The sequence below is a fragment of the Felis catus genome, chromosome F2 (assembly GCF_018350175.1).
Source record: "Felis catus isolate Fca126 chromosome F2, F.catus_Fca126_mat1.0, whole genome shotgun sequence".
Taxonomy (NCBI): domain Eukaryota; kingdom Metazoa; phylum Chordata; class Mammalia; order Carnivora; family Felidae; genus Felis; species Felis catus.
The window spans coordinates 461,872-478,103 of record NC_058385.1 but is presented as its reverse complement, the minus strand read 5'-3'; the positions used below and the strand labels follow the sequence as shown (position 1 = coordinate 478,103).

General features: G+C 39.0%; 1 protein-coding gene across 3 annotated transcripts in view; it reads right to left on the bottom strand.

Moving 5' to 3' along the window:
- Window positions 1-16,232, bottom strand: part of SPIDR (scaffold protein involved in DNA repair) — a 499,345-nt gene that overhangs the window by 398,937 nt on the left and 84,176 nt on the right. The gene's annotated exons all lie outside the window — the stretch shown is intronic.

Genomic DNA, 16,232 nt, shown 5'->3' with positions numbered 1-16,232 from the left:
CTGAGAGAAGGTCATATGAAGACTGGAATTTTCTGCCACAAGCCAATGAACTACCAGAAGCTTGGAGAGAGGATGGAAACAAATCTTCCACAGTACCTTCAAAGGGCTCTGCTGACACCTTGATCTTGGACTAATATCATATTTTGGATTACAAAACAGATCTATACTTTTAAAAAAGACTGAAATTATACCAAGCATTTTCTCAAACCACAATAGAATTACTAGAAATCTGTAACAGAAGAAAAAATAGAAAATTCATATATGTAGAAATTACATTTTTTAAAAATGTTTTATTTATTTTTGAGAGAGAGAGAGAGCACAGCGGGGCAGGGGCAGAGAGAGAGAGACGGGGATAGAAGATCCAAAGTAGGCTTTGCACTGATAGCAGCAAGCATTTCAATGCAGGGCTCGAACTCACGAACCATGAGAACATGACCTGAGCTGAAGTCAGACGCTCAACCGACTGAGCCACCTAGCCACCCCCGAAATTATACACTTTTAACCAACTTACATGTCAAAGAAGATATCACAAGAAAATTAGAACACACATCAAGACAAATGAAAATAATAACACAACATACTGAAACTTGTAAGATTCGGTGAAAGATGTTTTCATGGGAGATTTAGCACTGCAATGTCTGCATTTAAGAAAAAGAAGAATAAAGATGTGAAATAAATAATCTAACTTTGTATCTTAAGGAACTAGAAACAGAAGAGCACACAAAACCCAAGGTTAGCAGAAGGAAAAATAATAAAGATTACATTAGAGGAAATTAAAATAGAAAAAAAAATAGAATTAATGACACCAAAAGTTGATTCTTTAGAAGATTAAAAATGACAAAATGTAGCTAGATCACCCTAAATAAATCAAATAAAGACAAAAAAGCAAATAAATCAGAAATGAAAATGGGAGAAGTACTACCAATCTCAAAGAAATAAAATGAATTATAAAAGAATACCATGAATCAGGACACCTGGTTAGCTCAGTCAGTAGAGCATCTGACTCTTGATTTCGCTTCAGGTCATGATCCCAGGGCCATGGGATAGAGCCCTGCATCAGGCTCTGTGCTGAGCATGAAACCTGCTTGGGATTCTCTCTCCCTCTGCCCTTCCTTCTCCCCTACTTGCACTGTCTCTCCAAAAAAAAAAAAAAAAAAAAAAACCACAAAAAAAAAAAACAACTTAAAAAAAATAAGAATACCACGAACAAGCTGTACACCAAGTTAGATAATCTATAAGAGATGGACAAATTCCTAGAAACATACACACCACCAAATGAAAACTGACTCAACAGAAAAATCTAAGCAGAATTATAACAAGTAGAAGTTAAATCAATAATCAAAAAGTGCTCCTGTTAAGAAATGCAAGGCCTAGATGGCTTCACTGGTTATTATTTCTACCAAACACTTAAAGAAGAATTAACAACACCAATCCTTCCAAACCCCTTCAAAAAACAGAAAAGGAAGGAAAACTTCCTAACTTACTCTATAAGACCAGAACTACCCTGATACAAAGGCCATACAGAGACCCTATCACAGAAAAAGAAACCTACAGATTAATATCCCTTAAAAATAAATCCAGCACCATACTGAAAGAATATGCACCATGATCAAGTGAGATCCATCCCAGCAATCAAACAGTGGTATATATATGAAAAACAATTAATGTAATACACTACATCAATGGAATGAAGGGGGTAAAGTAACATGATCATTTCAATTAATGTAGAAAAAGCACTTTACAAAATCCAACACCCTTTCATGATTAAAAAGAATCTAGGAATACAAAGGAACTTCCTCAGGGTACCTGGGTGGCTCAGTTGGTTGAGCATCCGACTTCGGCTCAGGTCATGATGTCACGGTTCTTGAGTTTGAGCCCCACGTTGGGCTCTGTGCTGAAAGCTCAGAGCCTGAAGCATGCTTTGGGTCTGTGTCTCCCTCTCTCTTGGCCCCTCCCCTGCTCATACTCTGTCTCTATCTCTCAAAAAATGAGTATGTTAAAAAAAAAAAAAAGAAAGAAACTTCCTCATCCAGATACAGAATATTTATAAAAAACTCAAAAGCAATATCATATCCAATAGAGAAAAACTGAAAGCTTTCCCCTTGGGTGAGGAATGAGGTAAAAATGACCACTTTGCTACTTCTACTCAATGTTGTACTGGATATTCTAATCAAAGCAAACATGAATAGAGAAATAAATGGCAAACAGAACAGAACTCTCTTATTTGCTGGTGGCATAATCTTGTATACAGAAAATCCTAAAAATCCATAAAAAAGGGCATCAGAAAGAATACATGAGAAATAAATTTAAACAACGAGGTAAAAGGCCTATATATACATTTGAAAATTAAAAAATATTGCTGGAGGGGTGCCTGAGTGACTCAGTTGGTTAGGCATTCGACTTTGGCTCAGGTCATGATCTTACAGTTGGTGTGCTGACAGCTCAGAGTCTACAGCCTGCGTTGGATTCTGTGTCTCCCTCTCTCTCCGCCCCTCCCCAGCTTGTGCGCACGGGCGCTCGCGCTCTCTCTCAAAAATAAATAAACATTAAAAAAAAATTAAAAAAACATTGCTGGAAAAAAATCAAGGAGATCTACATAAATGTTAAGACACTCCATGTTCACGGATTGGATAATTTAATACTGTTAAAATGGCACTATTACCAAAAATCATATATACATTAAATGCAATCCCTAAAACTTCCAATAGCCTTTTTCACCTAAATGGGAAAGTTCTCAAATTCATATGGAATTGCTAGAGGCCCTGAATAACCAAAATAATATTGAAAAGAAGAACAAACTTAGAGGACTCATACTTCTCAATTTCAAAACTTACTATACAGGTACAAGTAATCAAAACATTCTGGTTCTGGCATAAGGATATACAGACTGTTTTATTGTTTTATTAAACAGAACTGAGAGTCCAAAAACAAACCAACACATCTATGCCAAATGATTTTATCAACAAGGGGTTCATGACTTTTCAGTGCAAGAAAAGTCTTTTCAACAATGAAAAGAATAGTCTTTTCAACAAATGGTGCTTGGACAGTAGGATTTTCACAGGGAAGAATGAAGGTGGATCCCTGCCTCACGCAACACACAAAAATTAACTCAAAATGGACCAATTACCTAACTATATGAGAAAAAACTATAAAACTCTTAGGGAAAAAACACAGCTGTAAATCTTCAAGACTGTGAATTTGGCAACAAATTCTTAGATATGACACCAAAAGCGTGAGCAACAGGAGAAAAAATAGATAAAAACTGGGCTTAAAATATATATATTTTTTTTGCTTCTAAGAACGTTATCAAGAAAATAAAAAGGTTCTGAGTAACATCAGCATCATTGTGCCATGAGTCTTTCCCTTTGTCTCCCTCCTTCAATATACAACCAGTAGTATCTCCATAGACCAACAAAGGATCCCTGGCACAGCATGCCAGAATTGAGAGATCTATACACATGTACATCTGAATATGGGTGGATTGGACCTGTGGAGGCAGCAGAACTTGGAGAAGAGCAGAAGCAGCACCTGGTGACCCCAGTGATTCCAGGAATGGCAGTGCCTTTGACCCTGGTATCCCTAGCAGTGGTAGCTGGCCAGTGACTCCCTTATCCCCATGCCCATGACCCCAGCAACCCTGGAATTGGGACTGGGCCTGCAACCTTGAGACCCCAGCAGCACAAGAAATGAGAAGGGTGCTAGTGACCTTATGGCAGAGGGGATAGGGGTGGAAAACATGCTCCCAAATATAGCCAGAAGGCACACCAGGTAAGAGAAACAAAAACTTGTGCTATAGTGCCCCCTGACTGCAGAAAAGCTTCTGACTGCCAACCTGTTAAATTGTTAAAAATTAAAGCAAAAACAAAACTTTACCTATATAAGAAAGGTGTTCACTACTTTTAGAGTGCCTGGATGGCTCAGTTGGTTAAGCATCCAACTCTTGGTTTCATTTCAGCTCAGGTCATGATCTCAGGGTTTGGAGGTTCAAGCCCTGCATCTGGCTCTGCACGAACAGCATGGAGCCTGCTTGGGATTCTCTCTCCCTCTCTCTGCATCTCCCCTGCTCACTTGCTCTCTCCCTCTCAAAATAAATAAATATTTTTTTTAAAAGGTGTTCACTATTTCAAATGCACTGGGAGAGGCACATTTTATGAAACATAATGAAAAATCATAGCACTATGGTATCACAAACATAAAACACCAATTCCACAACAACCAAACACAAAGTCATGTAAGAATGGGATCTAATAGAAATTTCAGAATAGCTATAATGAAGAAATCAATCTTCTACAAGAAAAGTCAGAAAGACAATAATGGAACTCAAATGTCAATAAAATTAATAAACAGAAGTACTTTACCAAAGAGATTAAAACCCTATAAACGAACCAAGAGAAATTCTTAAGATGAAGAATTCAATCAATGAGAAGAATGCATTAGAAAGCATTGGTAATAGAGCAGATGAGATGGAAGAGAGACTAAGCTCTCTGGAAGACAGGAATCTAGAAATGATTCAGGTAGAAGAAAGAGAACTAAAATTTTTTTTTAATGAGGAAATCCTAGAAGAACTATCAGACTCCATTAGGAGAGCTAACATTAGAATAAAATGGGGGTGCCTAGGTGGCTCAGTTGGTTGAGCATCCAACTCTTGATTTTGGCTCAGGTCATGATCCCACAGTCATGGCATTGATCCCTGTGTCAGGCTCTATGCTGAGCACGTAGCCTGCTTAAGATCTCTCTTTCCCTCTTGCCCTCTCCACCGTTTGTGCTCTCTCTCTCTAAAATTAAAAACAGAATAAAATGTATACTAGAAGGAGGAAGAGAGGCTATTTAAAAAAAGAAATTTAGTGTTCATTTTCAAGAGAGAGAGAGAGAGAGAGAGAGAGCGAGCGCACTAGTGGGGGAGAGACAGACAGAGAGAAACAGAGAATTTGAAGCGGACTCCAGGCTCTGAGCTGTCAGCACAGAGACGGACACGGGGTTTGAACCCATGAACTGCAAGATCATGACCTGAGCTAAAGTCGGTCGCCTAACCAACTGAGATACCCAGGCTCCCCAGAGAGGTTATTTTTAAAACAGTTGAAAATTTACTAAACCTGAGAAAATACAAGTAGAAATAAACAGTCCACAAAGCTAAAAGATCATCTTACTATCTCAATATAAGAGACCTTCTCCAAGACACATTATTATGAAACTGTAAAAAGTCAATAATAAACAAAGAATCTTAAAGGCAGCCAGGGGGAAAAAAATTAACCTACAAACGAACCCCCACTAGATTATGAGATTTCTCATCAGAAACTCTACAGGTCATGGGGTGCCTGGGTGGCTCCGTTGGTTGAGCGTCCAACTTCGGCTTAGGTCATGATCTTACAGTTTTTGAGTTCGAGCTCCATGTCAGGCTCTGTGCCTACAGCTCAGAGCCTGAAGCCTGCTTCGGATTCTGTGTCTCCCTCTCTCTCTGTCCCTCCCTGCTCACACTCTGTCTCTCAAAAATAAATATTAAATAATAATAATAAAAAAAAATTAAAAAAGAAAAAAGAAAAAAAGAAACCCTAGAGGCCAGGAGAAAGTAGAGTGACATATTCCAAAGTATTGAAAAATAAAAACTGCCAGGCAAAAATACTCTATCCAGCAAAGTTATGCTTCAGATACGAAGGAGAAATGTAGGACTTCCCAGACAAAAACTGCAGAAGTTCACCACAACTAAATTTGCCTTACAAGAAATGCTGAAAGGAGCTTTTCACCTGAAATAAAAGATAAAGGATCCCCAAATTTGAGAAAGGTGATAAACAGACAGAACCAGAACATTTTAACTCTGTTTTAGAATAGGGCATTACGATTCTGTGTCTCCCTCTCTCTCTGCCCCTCCCCCGTTCATGCTCTGTCTCTCTCTGTCCCAAAAATAAATAAAAAAAACGCTGAAAAAAAAAAAAAAAAAGAATAGGGCATTAAACAATTACAGCATACATGTTGAAGGGAAAACATTATTAACAATAATTATAGCTACTACATTTAGTAACAAACTCAAAAGCACAAAAAGGGATAATTTGTAGCAACAAAATTAAAAGAGGAGAAGAAAAGTGATGTAATTTGTATAGAAAAATGAAGAGGGGTGTCTGGGTGGCTCAGTCAGTTAAGAAGCCGACTCTTAATTTCCGCTTAGGTCATGATCTCACAGTTCACTGGATCAAACCCTGCATCAGGCACTGCACTGATAGCACAGAGTCTGCTTGGGATTCTTTCTCCTCTTCCTACCGATGCCACCCCACCCCTTCCCTGCTCATATGCACACTCGCTTGCTCCCTCTTACTCTCTCTCAAAAATAAACATTAAAAAAAAATAAAAAGAAAGATAAATTGTCATCATCAGAAAAAGGATTATTTTACCTATGAGATATTTTATACAAACCTCATGGTAACCACAAAACAAATATCTAGAGCAAAGACACAAAATGTAAAAAAAGGGGATACTCTGAGAAATCATCTTAGAAAACCACCAACTTAAAAGTAAACAGAAACACAAAGAAAAAGAAAGAATGAATATATGAAACAACCAAACACAAAACATAAAATGACAGCAGTAAGTTCTCATACATCAATAATTACCATAGGTGTAAATGGATTAAAGTCACCAATCAAAAGGCACTGAATAGTTGGATGGATTTAAAAAAGAAAAAAAACAAAAAAAAAAAACAAAAAAAAACAGCCCAAATATATGATGCCTTCAGGAGACTCATTTGAGTTGAAAAGACAAACACTCAAAGTGAAGAGCTAAAAAATGGTACTCCAAGCAAATGATAACCAAAAAAAGTGGGTGTAGCCATATTTGTAGCCATGTTTATATCACATAAAATAGACTTCAAGCCAAAATGGTAACAAGAGACAAAGAATGACAGTATATAATAAATGGATCAATACATCAAGAAGATATAATAACCATTAATATATATGTTCCCAATGTGTAAGCACAAAAAATACTTAAGCAAATACTAACAGGATCTTAAGAGAGAAATAGACAATACAATAATAGTAGGGGACTTCAAGACCCCACTATTGACCATGGATAGATCATCCAGAAAGAAAATCAAGGAAACACTGGAATTAAACCATATTTTAGAATAAATAGACTTAACAGACTCATGTAGAACATTCCACTCAACAGAGCAGAATACATATTCTTCTCAACTGAACATGGAACATTCTCCAGGATACATCAAATAATAAGCCACAAAACTAATCTTAGCAAATTTAAGAACACTGAAATCATACCACCTATCAGAGAAGACAGTTGTGGTCTTCTCTGACCACAAGGTATAAAATTAGAAATCAACCAGAAGAAAGTGAGTAGATCTTCAAATATGTGGAAACCAAACAGCACAATTCTAAACAACCAATGAGTCAAAGAAGAAAGCAAAAAGGAAACAAAAAGTTATCTCAAAACAAATGAAAATTAAAATACAATGTATCAAATTTTGTGGGATCAGCAAAAGCAGTTCTGAGAGGAAATTTTATAGCAATAAACTCATATATTAAAAAATCAGATCTCAAATAAACAATCTAACTTTAAACATTAGGGAATTAAATAAAGAGCAACAAATTAAGCCCAAAGTTGGGAGAAGGAAATCATAAAAAATCAGAGCAGAAATAAATAAGACAGGGACCAGAAAAACAACAGAAAGGATCAATAAAATTAAAAGCTGATTTGCTTAAAATATAAATAACTGGCAAACCTTTAACTAGACTCAAATAAATAAAATTAGAAATGAAAGAGGAGACATTACAGTTGATATTACAAAATAAGAAAAAAGAAATGGATAAAGTCTTACACTGTTGTTCTTAACTGAAAGGCTACTTATGGCCAGTGACCTGCACCATCTCCTTGGTGAGATAAGCAACTTTAATAAAGTACTATTTTAATATGTGTTATATATTTATCATTTTGATATTAAACAACTAACATACTGTTACTTGAGACAAAAAATATAATCATCTCATTGACCCCAGTATATTATTTATTTTTTAAAGAAAGTCAGGAGCAACTGGAGTGCTAACAACTAAAACTGATGATTACAAAATAATGTTTTTCACCATTTATATAGATTAAGTACTAACCTTTAGAAATAAACTGATTGCCTTGTATCAGACTAAATGACCTGACATCAGAGAACTTTCTGAATGAAGGGGTACACATAGGATTTCATAAAAAGAACTTCAAAAAGTAGAATAATAATTTCAAATTCAGAAGGTGGCACTAGTGTTAATGAGTCTCCCATAGATCACTAGTAATTGCCTCCACTCGTTCTACCCTGACTTCTTTGACACTTATTGTCAGCTCCAGCTGACTCCGCTCAGTGATTAGTTTCTCCAGCTGTCTGCTGAAGGGCTAGTTTTAAATTGTAGTCATAGCAGCAGAGCCCTGGAATCTCCTCTTTTAAACCATAACAGGCAGCCCTTTCCAGCCCTATCAGAAGGCAATACCTGAAAAACCTGGAATGTTTAGGAAAATAAAATCCATAGTGTGATTGTTCTAAGGATAAACAGTCAGCTAAGTTAGTCTTTAATTTGGTGAACCTGGGACCAGTTCTTAAATTTATATTTAAATGCTGTACTACTGGAAAAGGGTTCATTCAGATGGAAAGCAAACACTTGCACTTTATTGTATAAAAGAAAGTGAGTGGATGTAGCTTAATTCTTTTGTGCAAAGATACAGAAATGGTCAAAAGAAGAGAAATAGTAAAGTCATTTGACCATCATCTTATTATCAACTTTAGTTCTACAAGAAGCTGCCTTTCTTCTCCTTGGATAACCTCTGAAATAGAGCTGAGAGCCATGGGAAGTTCAACAACCTAGAGGTCTCAGAGGTGTTTAAGGAAAAACAGAAAAAGACAGTGCTCCTACATCAGCACATCAGGGGACCCAAGACTGGCAGAGTCTTCCAGTCTTACGGAAAGAGCACAAATCCCAGATGCCTCAGTCATAGCTGTCGTAACTAGAGCAGCAAGGGAAAAAGGGAGGGGTGGGATTTTTCTGGAGCACCACAGAAGATGTCTTTTTGGCTCTGGTACTCAAAAAGTTTGTTTAATCAGAAGTAGGTAAATCCTTCCCAGAACATTTATAATCTGAAAAACATTTTCATTATAGTTAATGTTTTAAAAATTGCTGGCATTTGAAAAAGGAAAAATAAACTGTGAAAAAACTACTGAAATAAATCCATGAATAACAAATTTTATTATTCTAATTTCTCTTGTGGGCTCAATTCTTCATACATTCTAAGAATTTTTACATTATTTATGCTATTTTTTCCTCTTGCTCCCAAAAATATAGATTCAGACTGAAGAGAAAAAGAAATTTCCTTATGTTCTTTATTCTTTAAGTTTATTTATTTTGAGAGAGACAGAGCACACTAGTGGGGGAGGGGCAGAGAGAGAGGGAAAGAGAATCCCAAGCAGGCTTTGTGCTGTCAGCAGGGACCCCGACGTGGGGGGTCAAACCCACAAACCATGAGATCATGACCTCAGCCGAAGTCAAGAGCCCCACACTTAATGGACTGAGCCACCCAGGTGTCCCCCGTTATGTTCTTTTCATTTTAATACAGTACCTCTAAGCAACTGCTCTCCAAATCAGCATCCAATGCTGTGTTCTTTCCCAAACACTCCAAGCGACATCAACAACCCACTGTACATTTTTTTAATGTTTTTTTTTTTTTATGTTTAGAGAGAACAGGGTATGAATGGGGGAGGGGCAGAGAGAGAGAATCCCAAAAGCAGGCTGTCAGCACAGAGCCCGAAGTGGGGTTTTATCTCACAAACTGTGAGATCATGACCTGAGCCGAAATCAAGAGTTGGATGCTAACTGACTGAGCCACCCAGGCATCCTTCCACTGCACATTCCCAACCCAACACTCTAACTGAAAACTCATATACTTAAGAATAACCAGTTCTCTGTTTATCAAAACTACAATGAGATATCACCTCACACCTATCAGAAGGGCTAAAATCAACAACACAAGTAACAACAGGTTTTGGCGAGGATGTGAAGTACATTCCTGCACTGTTGGTGGGAATGCAAATTGGTGCACCACTCTAGAAAACAGTATGGAGGTTTCTCAAAAAGTTAAAAATAGAACTACCCTATGATCCAGCAATTGCACTACTAGCATTTACCCAAAGAATAGAAAAAACACTAATTCAAAGGGATACATGCACCCCAATGTTTACAGCAACACTATCTATATTAGCCAAATCATAGAAACAGCCCAAGTGTCCATCGACTGGTGAATGGGTAAAGAAGGTGCAGTATGTACGTGCATACATACACACACACACACACACACACACACACACACACACACACGGATTATTCAACCTTAAAAAAATGAAATTTTGCCATTTGCAACTACATGGATGGAACTAGAGAGTATTATGCTAAGCAAAATAAGAGAGTCAAAGAAAGACAAATACCATATGATTTCACTCAAATGTGGAATTTAAGAAACAAAAAATATGAGCAAAAGGAAAAAAAAAAGAGAGAGAGAGAAAATCCAAGAAACAGACTCTTAACTATAGAGAACAAACTGGTGATTACCTGAGGGGAGGTGGGCAGGGGAATGGGTATTAAGGAGTGTACTTGTGATGAGTACCGGGTACTGTATGTGGTAAGTCACTACATTGGACACCTAAAACTAATATTACACTGTATATTAACAACTAGAATTTAAATACAAACTTAAAAAATAATATTATTTTTTTATTTCTCTTTATAAAACTGCTATGGGCTAAAATGTGTCTCCCCCAAAATTCATATGTTGAAGTCCATTATACTCACTGACTATGCACATAGCATCATTTATGAAGCATCTGTTGTAATATTTCTCCAGTGGATTAAGTAGTCCTTTTATTGTTGTAGGGGTTCTCTGTACAGTCTGGATACAAGTACTTTACAGATAAATGTTTATTATTTTCTCTATCTGTTAATGGTGCTAAAAATTTTTTTTTGTTGTGATGGATTTTAATTTACAGTGCTTTTTAAAAAAAAAAAAATACTTGTGCTTTTTGTAGCCTACCAAAGAAAGCTTTGCTATTCTCTACTTTTTCTCCTAGAAGTTTAATGGCTGAACTTTTACATTTTGATCTATGATCCATCTTAACTTTTATGTATATGAGATAGGGGGTCAAGGTGACTTTATTTATACGAATATTCAATTGCTCTGGCATTATTTATTTAAAAGCCTTTGTTTTACCCCATTGGATTGCTTTCTTCATCAAAAATAATTTTCAGCTCTCTATTCTGTTCCACTGAGCTATCTGTATATCTTTATCCACTATCTGTATATCATTTACACTATCGCTATCTTGATTACTTCAGGTAGTATAAGCCATCCACTTTGTAATTCTTCAACACTCCTCTACAAGTTTCACAATCAACTTGTCAATTTCCCCCTGAAGAGAAAAGGCCTGCTAAAATAATGACGTAGCCACACCAAGGTGGGTGGGAGAGGCAGTAATGCAGTCTTGCCATAAACCCGACCCCGGTGCAGCAAACCATAATTGGGAGGGAACTAACAAACCCAAAGCTTCTCCCTGAGGAGCCAGTGGTTCATACCCCACATCAGGTACCCCAACTCTTCAGACTTGCATCTGAGAGATGATAAAACGTGGCTTTGACAAACAACTGGACTTGGATCCACAAGACCGACAGAGCTGTACCAAACTGAGAAACATCTCCTAAAGTGGTCATGCTCGGACTCACTCACCCCACCACCCAGCCCAGACACAGCTGTTTGAAAAGCACCCAGACCCGCTGTCAAAGAAATACATTTGCTAATCTTTGAGTGTCATCTGAGGGGCTGGGGCCTACTGGGATACTCTCAAAATAGGGAAGTGCTGCTGCTGGGTGCCATTTTTAAGTACTCCCTCAACCTTGCTATAAAGCAAAGTTCCTATCTTATTTTTTTAACACTAGAATTTTTTTGTTCATGGTGAGTGCCATTTTATTTTTTAATTTTTTTTCAACATTTTTATTTATTTTGGGGACAGAGAGAGACAGAGCATGAACGGGCGAGGGGCAGAGAGAGAGGGAGACACAGAATCGGAAACAGGCTCCAGGCTCCGAGCCATCAGCCCAGGGCCTGACGCGGGGCTCGAACTCATGGACCGCGAGATCGTGACCTGGCTGAAGTCGGACGCTTAACCGACTGTGCCACCCAGGCGCCCCCGTGAGTGCCATTTTAATCCTCCAACAAGTAGGTACCATCTGTGTGCTCTCCCTCTGCCTTGCTAAAGCCATTAGGAGCCATTTTTCTTTTTCCTTAGAGGGTACCATCTTAGCACCCTCACTCTTCCACTCTCTGCAGCACTACTATCTCCTGAAGGGGAGTTTTTACACACATCTGGTGCCTCAGTTTTTGTAGTTGCATCCCAGGGTGCTCCTTGATAGCCTGGCTCTTATGGTCAAGGAGATTTGTGTTCCTAGATCCCAAGGCACTCTACAATTGGAGGCAGTTCTTGGCAGAATACCACCCTGAGGGCTCTGCACACATAGCAGAGTAAAACACACACTAGTGTTTCTGAGAAAGTGGTCTATTTGCTTGTCCAGGAGCTTTGGCTTGAGGGACAGGTTTCTGGTCTAATATACATGTAGGTCCCTATAGACATGCTTTCAGAAAACAAAAGCCATTGGGTACAATCTTTGTATTCTCCCTCTGCCTTGCTCTAGCTTACTGGTATCTCTCAGATACTAGCTTCTCAGAGAGAAGCTTATATTCTTGTCTGGCACCTTTACAGCTGCTGCCTGGGAATATGTCTACATCACCTGCTTCAAGTGGCCAATGGGGCTTATGTTCACAGGTTTCATAAGACTATAACCAATGGTTAAAGAGTTCTTAAACAGCTCAGGGCACAGCAAGAGGCAACAGACCCAGGAGCTAAGTCCATCTATGAAAGAGGCCTATAAGCATATCATCATAGCTGCAGCCTGAGGGACAGGCTGCTAATTACACACACATCTAAGGGCTGACTGCAAACCTTACCAGATATCTCAGAAGGCAGGTGCTATGTTCATGCTCGCCTTCTGTTGCAATCCAGAGCAACAGTCTCTTAGAAGGGAGCTCTTACATATTTGTGTCCCACTTCTTATATCTGGTGTCCTGGTGTTTATGGCTGCCACACAGGGCAGGGCCCTTGAATGCTTGGCTCTGGTCAGGCTCTGACTCTGGCCGGGGGGGGGCCTTTATTCCTAAGTCTCATGGGACTTTTAACAATTTGAGGGGCAGTTCTTGGCAGGGTGCCAACCCACAGGGCACTGTATAAACAACAGAATGAAACCCCCAGTCTGTTAAAAGAGACCTATTTGCTTGTCCTGGTGCTTTAGACTGATGAACAAATTCAAGTTTGGCATACATCTAGAGGATATGGGTACTCAAACAGAACATAAGTAGGTGGACACCATCATTCGGTCCTCCCTCTCCCTCAATACAGCTTGCCAGTATCTCCCCAAAGGAAGCTTATACACTAGCCTGGAGTACTGAGTTTTACAACTGCTATCTAGAGGACTACTATAGATCTCCTGCTCTGGTGGCCAGGAAGGCTTACACTTGTGGTCCCTCAGAACTGTCTATATTTGCATACTTGAAAAGCTCCTGCCTAAAGATCTGGCTTCCAATCAGCCTGGATTTCATGCTAGCTGAGATATTCCCCTATGGGAACTGACCAGTCTTGGCACATCCTGAGTAACTTATTAAAAATAAGTTAGGCTGGGGGCACCTGGTTGGCTCAGGCAGTTGAGCATCTGACTCTTGAGCATCTCAGCTCTGGTCTTGATTTCAGCGTCATGAGTTCAAGCCTAGTGTTGGATTCTGTGCTGGGCATGAAGCGTACTTACAAAATAAATAAATAAAATAAAAAATTAAAAAATAAATAAAATAAATTAGGCTGCTTGGACAATCATAAAAAATCAAGAGACAACAAAGGACTAGGATAAGGTTGAATGTCAAAGTTCATTTCCTACAAGAGACCATTCCTTCAAGACTGGGAGAGGTGACTGTTTCAGCTAATATACAGCAAAATGAAGAAACAGGAATGTGTTGTAAGTGAAAAATTAAGATAAAGCCTCAGAAAAGAATCCTTATGAAACAGAGGTAGGTAACTTACCCAATAAAGAATTCAAAGTAATAATCATAAAGATACTTACTGAACTTGGGAGAAGAATAAACACTGTTTTGAAGTCAGAATGTCAAAAAAAGCATTAGAAAATATAAGAAAGAACCAAACGAAAGTCATAGAACTGAAGAATGCAATAACTGAACCAAAAAAAATGCACCAGAGGGGTTCAGCAGCAGACTGAATAAAGCAGAGGAATCAATTGAACTCAAGACAGGGCACTGGAGATCACCCAATCAGAGCAGCAAAAAGAGAATGAAAAAAAGTGAAGACAGCCTCAGGAAGTAATTGGAAAACAGACTAACATTCACATTATATCTGTTGCAGAAGGAGATGACAGAGAAAAGGGTAGAAAACTTATTTGAAGAAATAATGGCTGAAAATTTCCCCAGCCCAGAGAAGGAAAGAGACATCTTGGTCCAGAAAGCCCAGAAAGTTCCAAATAAGATGAACCCAAAGAGATCCACACCAAGACACTTTATAATTAAAATGTCAAAAGCTAGGGGCGCCTGGGTGGCGCAGTCGGTTAAGCGTCCGACTTCAGCCAGGTCACGATCTCGCGGTCTGTGAGTTCGAGCCCTGCGTCAGGCTCTGGGCTGATGGCTCAGAGCCTGGAGCCTGCTTCCGATTCTGTGTCTCCCTCTCTCTCTGCCCCTCCCCCGTTCATGCTCTCTCTCTCTCTGTCCCAAAAATGAATAAAAAAAAAAAAAAAAGTTGAAAAAAAATGTCAAAAGCTAAAGACAGGGAGAGAGATAATCTTAAAAGCAGCAAGAGAAAACTATAAGTACAAAAAAACTAAAACAAAAACAAAACACAACCCAGACTATAAGCAGATTTTTCAGCAGAAACTATTCAAGCAGATATATTCAAAGTGCTGAAAGGAAATAAACTTCCAAGCAAAACACTCTACCAGCAAAATCATCATTCAGAATTGAAGGAGAGATAAAGAGTTTCCCAGACAAAGAAAACCTAAAAGACTTAATCTAAACCAGCATTACAATAAATGTTAATGGGACTTCTTTAAGCTGAAAATAAAAAGTGCAAATTCAAAACAAGAAAATATATGAAATCAACCTTGGGGTTGTCTGTACCAGCAGTTCTCAGGTGGCTTGGAAGGTGACAAAAGCTGTGACAGCAGAGAACAAGATCCGTATCATTAGGAACCTCCACCTATGCAGTTTCACTGTGAAACAGAAGGGGAACAACCCACATCTGAAAAAGGGTCACCATTTAGTAGGAGCAAAAGTGTTTGTTTCCACTGCACCAGGAGCAGCTGGGCCACCACCAAAGTAGCCATGAGGATGAGGATCATTTCAGTGTGCATGGCTTCATGGCCACAGTACTCGGTATACACACATGTGTGCTCAATCCTCCACTGCTCCTCTGGGGAGAGGTCTGACATATCAACCTCTTCCAGCTCCCGTTCCCCGGCAACACTCCTCCAACCTCGACCTCCACCACTGCCACCATCTTCATTGCTCGTACAGACAACTCCAAGGTTAGTTTATAAGTGGTTCCTGTTAATCTATAAAAGCAGCTATACCACCATCATTGTTGGCTATGTGGCTTCATGTTTACCCTCTTTGATCTCAACTTATTATTCAAAATCAAATCAGAAGATGCCATGGACTTTGGCATTTCTCTCCTCTTCAGTGGCCACTACTATGGGGGTACTTGAAGAAGACTCTGCAGAAACATGTTCAGATTACATGGCATCTACCGTAGGGTTCTACAGTGAGTTGGGCATGCCTATTAAACACCTCTCTGACTGGGGCGCCTGGGTGGCGCAGTCGGTTGGGCATCTGACTTCAGCCAGGTCACGATCTCGTGGTCCGTGAGTTCGAGCCCTGCCTCAGGCTCTGGGCTGATGGCTCAGAGCCTGGAGCCTGTTTCCGATTCTGTGTCTCCCTCTCTCTCTGCCCCTCGCCCGTTCATGCTCTGTCTCTCTCTGTCCCAAAAATAAATAAACGTTGAAAAAAAAATTTTTTTTAAATAAATAAATAAACACCTCTCTGACAGTGTATGTGCTGTGTGTGGGCAGCAGATCTTTGTGGATGTCAGTGAAGAATGTGTCATCAAG